This window comes from Triticum dicoccoides, chromosome 2B (assembly GCF_002162155.2).
Source record: "Triticum dicoccoides isolate Atlit2015 ecotype Zavitan chromosome 2B, WEW_v2.0, whole genome shotgun sequence".
NCBI classification, from domain to species: domain Eukaryota; kingdom Viridiplantae; phylum Streptophyta; class Magnoliopsida; order Poales; family Poaceae; genus Triticum; species Triticum dicoccoides.
This window is the reverse complement of record NC_041383.1, coordinates 809,115,655-809,120,778: the sequence shown is the minus strand read 5'-3', so window position 1 is coordinate 809,120,778 and position 5,124 is coordinate 809,115,655. Positions and strand designations below refer to the sequence as shown.

At 41.9% G+C, this 5,124-nt stretch overlaps 1 pseudogene; it reads right to left on the bottom strand.

Annotated features, from left to right (window-relative positions):
- Nucleotides 1-2,591, bottom strand: part of LOC119368935 — a 5,162-nt pseudogene extending 2,571 nt beyond the window's left edge.
- Between the last annotated feature and the right edge of the window lie 2,533 nt (nt 2,592-5,124).

The following is a 5,124-nucleotide window of genomic DNA, read 5'->3' as shown; positions in this document are numbered from 1 at the left end:
ACACAGCGCATGCATATGAAAGCAACTCAAATAATACATACAAATCATGTCAAGCTACAATCTCTAGCTGAAAGAGGTAGCAAATACACATGCTCAACACGCATAACTGTTGTGTGATCGTATATACATGGTTTGCCAATTACGCTGGCTCGCTGAAAAAGCCGCAGTCAATACTTTCAGATCCTTGGATCATACTGATAACCCTTGTTATCGGAGGCCTTGTGGTACGGCCAAGATTTACACGGATTATACCTAAATAGAGGCATCTCTTTATTTGTTCACAATCTATTTATAAGGTCCTGTAATTCAATGCTCTCTGTAACACATTTCTCCATTTATTAAGTACCTACAAGACCAAAACAAAAATCCAAAATGTTAATATGGAAATGTAAAATGCTTGTCTGTTAAAAAAGGACCACAATTTTGAATTTGATACAAAATGTTCTTACCAGCTGCCTGATAATGTCATCAGAAGATGTTCTAGTAAGGCCCGGATAGTCCCTGTTTCATGTTACTACCCCCATGATTATTACACCTAAACTGAATATGTCTGATTTTGGTGTAATTATACCTCCATGCAAGAATTCTGGTGCCACGTATGTAACCATTGAAACATAAAACTTTAAACTATTAAAGTCACCATAAAGGAAACTCATCTAATTGCTTATAAATAAAATGCAATGAGTGAAAAAGTGACATCGACTTACAATGTTCCATTAAGAGAGGAAGTGCAGATAGTTTGTTGATCAATTAGTCTTGAGAGACCAAAGTCTATGATTTTTGGCACCATAGCTTCATCGAGCAATATGTTGGCAGGTTTTAAGGCCAGGTGAATGATAGGCTTAACAAGATTCTCATGGAGGTGACATAAGCCATAGCAAATCCCCTAGATTATATTGCAGCGTGTGCTCCAATCAATTCCACAAGATTCATCTACATTTGCAACCAAAAGAAGAGCATCCTAGAGACGTTAGCAGAAAATCATGCTCCAGTTAATGCATGAAACTCCTACCCTACAACATGGTATTGTACCTTATAATTTCACGTCTATAGACTCGTGTCATCATTTCCAAAGATTGATCAGTTGTCACACTCAGTATATGTGTGAACAAAAAACAGTTTTTTGGTCAAAATCTCAAACCTCACAAACTACAATCGTGGAAAAAGATGGAACCGAGAAACATACCTGACAAATACTTATCAAGCCTTCCCTTGGGAAGGTACTCCAGGCAAAGTAACCTTTTGGTGACCTATGCAAAAATGGATTTCACACTGTATCCAAACACACATTTCGTGTTTCATGGCAATACCCTAAAAGACGCACTATATTGAGGTCCTTGAGCATCAGAAGATGATAAACCTCATTCTCAAATTGCTTTTGCTGGTCAGGTCAAAATGATGATGCAAGCTTCTTGACAAAAATAATTTCCCCATTTTTCGGTACTCCCTGTTTAAAGGCATCATATCAATATGGATACTAGTTCTTGGTTCTTAACTATAGTTGTACGGAATCGTACCTTATAAACCACACCAAAACCACCACGAGCAATTACTCGCTCTTTGGAGAATTCGTTTCTGATTTCTTTCAAATGATGTAACAATATACCGCCCGGTCTTGAAGTCTGATCCTGGAATATGCTTTCCGGCTTAACTTTTTTGAATTGGTTAGTGAGGTGGAGAGGATCCCCATGTATATTTTGATTACTTAGCAAGTTCTTTGGACTATCAATGAGGTCAAAAGAATTTGAAACGCTGATGGTGGCGTCATCGGTGATGCTTACTTTCAGACCCATTATCGTTGCAGATGTGGAAATGTGATGACCTACATCCCTAGCCATGGTATGCAAAGTTGTCACTTGATGCTTGTGCTCCTGAGAAGTGCTTACATTACTATCGATTATATCAGCCGCAATCTGCTCACCTAGACATGGATGAGTATTATGCGAAACACTACCCATTGCCGGAAGACGGTTCGAAGTTCTGATGGTGGCATCATCGGCGATGTACACCTTGAGGCCTAATTCCCCTTTCACATCACTACTAGGGAAAACTCTATAGGTAGACAGGTAACAATAGAGAGGGTAAGACAGGCGCGCTACTGGTACTTAGCAGTAGCGAGCGCCACAATACAGGGCTGCAGGTATTCTTTAGCTGTAGCACGTTCCCACCAACAGGCACTACTGCTAATCGGGCCCCGCCGTTACCCTAGGGGTTGGCTATAGTAATAGTGTCCATCATGAGCCCGCGCTACTACTAATGCAAATAGTAGTAGTGTGTTCCCCCCTACACCCGCTGCTACTGCAGCCAGCCCGGGCTCGGCTCACAGGCCTCGCTTAGCAGTAGCGTGGGCCCTAGCATCATGCTACAACTAAGAGGCCTTGCGGCAACGTGGGCCGGTGACCCGCGCTGCTGCTAAGCCCACCTTATCTTCCCTAAGCGCACGGCCTCACACTCCATCCTCTCCATCTCCCCCCGCATTGCCTTTCTCCACCGCGACACCCGCTGCCGCCGTCGCCCACTGCTACCGTTGCCCTCCGCCGCCGTCGACATGGAGGTATCTGCCTCCATCCCTCTCCTCCGCCCCCTCCCATTACCCTTCTCACTCCTCCCACTGCCCTGCTCGCTCCTCACTGCTCCCACTGCCCTCCTCCCCTCCTCCTCCGGCTGCCCTCTCCTCCCTCCTCCCACTGCCCTCCTCCTCTCTCCTCTCTCCTCCCTCCTCCCACGCTGCCCTCCTCACTCCTCCCTCCTCCCCACCTCTTTCTGTTTAGAATTTTTTAGTAAAAAAATTATGTATAGAGATTCTTAGTAATAAAAAATGGGTAGAATTTGATTGTAGAATGTAGGTTTTCTTAATAAAATAGAACATATAGCTTATATGAATAGAATGTAGGTATTTTGAATAGTATAAAATACAAAATATAGCTAGAATGGAGGTTTTTTGAATAGAATAAATAGATGGATGGATAGATGTTTGGAGTAGAACTAGGGTATTTTTTGTAATATAATTTTTTAGTAAAAAAACAAGAAATAGAAATTTTCTTGTGATTGTTGCATTTTTGTTGATTGTTGATTTTGAAAAATGCCGACAAAATGGATGCATAGATGCATTTCGGAGAGAAACTCCGAGTGGTCTATGTTTAGCCAGAGTGTTGATTAATTTCTGTTTCGGTAAATTTCAGGTGCTCGATATGTCCTGTTTTAGCAAAGGTCATGCCGTATTTTTTCATGAATTTTGGCATGACGTGTGGTAGAAACTAGGAAATATCGAGTGCCCGTGGTTTGTCATGGGGTCGCTTCTCTTCCTTCTTCTCATGATATACCTTGGTAATGCACGAGAGGAGGAGGGGAAGCGGCCATCACCGACGGTCGAAATATCTGTGAGGGAGTGTCCACCATATACTGTCGAAATACCAGAGAGGAAGAATCTTGATTGTTGTCGTGGGGGTCGCTTCTCCTTCGTTCCCGTGTGTTAGACATTTTTGTGTAATGCATTCGGGAACGAAGGGAGGAGCCACCATCATAGACGGTTGCAATAGAAGAGAGGGAGTGGCCACCATATACATCACGTGAGATAGAGTGTAGCAAGGAAGGCTCGATGGACTAGAAGTCAAACCGTGGTGAATAGTGATCTGTTTGTTGAGTGTCCTGGTAATTGCCGTCAATCGATTTTTAATCTTCGATTTATGAACATAGGAAATGTCTGATGACAATAGGATCCCTCAATGCGATACTACAACAACGACCTCGGTCTGTGCAACATGCCTCGCCTGTAAGATGGTCGACGCTTCACTATTAAGCTCGATGAGACCTTCGATGTTTGAACAGTATGCAACGACGACAAGTCTTTTTTCGTAATTAAGCATGACTTTTGCTTCTTCAGTGTGTAATTTCCGTTTTTTACAATTCGACTAGTGCATCCCCTGCCATGCAAGATGATATGTCTTGGAGAAGCTAGATTTTGAAGATCATAAGAATATGAAGGAAAAGAGAGTTCACCTCAAAAACCAACATGGTTACACTTTTGCTATAATTTATACAATGCGGTGAAGGAAATATACCCTAGAGGCAATAATAAAGTTGTTATTTTATATTTCCTTATTCATTATGAAGGTTTATTATTCATGCTATAATTGTATTGATCAGAAACTTAAATACATGTGTGAATACATAAACAAATACCTTGTCCCTAGTAAGCCTCTACTATACTAGCTCATTGATTAAAGATGGTTAAGGTTTTCTAACCATAGACATGTGTTGTCATTTGATAATGGGGTCACATCATTAGGAGAATGATGTGATGGACAAGACCCATCAGTTAGCTTAGCATAATGATCGTTCAGTTTATTGCTATTGCTTTCTTCATGTCAAATATATATATATATATATATATATATATTCCTTCGAATATGAGATTATGCAACTCCCGGACACCGGAGGAATACCTTGTGTGCTATCAAATATCACAACGTAACTGGGTGATCATAAGGATGCTCTACAGGTATCTCTGAAGGTGTTTGTTGAGTTGGCATAGATTGAGATTAGGATTTGTCCGAGTATCGGAGAGGTATCTCTGGGCCCTCTCGGTAATATACATCATAAGAAGCCTTGGAAGCAATGTGACTAATGAGTTAGTTACGGGATGATGTATTACGGAACAAGTAAAGAGACTTGCTGGTAACGAGATTGAACTAGGTATGAAGATACCGATGATCGAATCTCGGGCAAGTAACATACCGATGGACAAAGAGAATTTTGTATGTTGTCACAACGGTTCGACCGATAAAGATCTTCGTAGAATATGTAGGAGCCAATATGGGAATCCAGGTTCCGCTATTGGTTATTGACTGGAGAGGTGTCTCAGTCATGTCTACATAGTTCTCGAACCTGTAGGGTCCGCACGCTTAACGTTCATTGACGAAATAGTGTTATATGAGTTATATGATTTGGTGACTGAATGTTGTACGGAGTCTCGGATGAGATCACAGACATGATGAGGAGTCTCGAAATGGTCGAGAGGTAAAGATTTATACATAGGACGATAGTATTTGGACACTGTAAGTGTTTCGGTGTGCACCGGGTACTCATCGGGTCACCGGAAGGTGTTCCGGGCACCCACCCCCC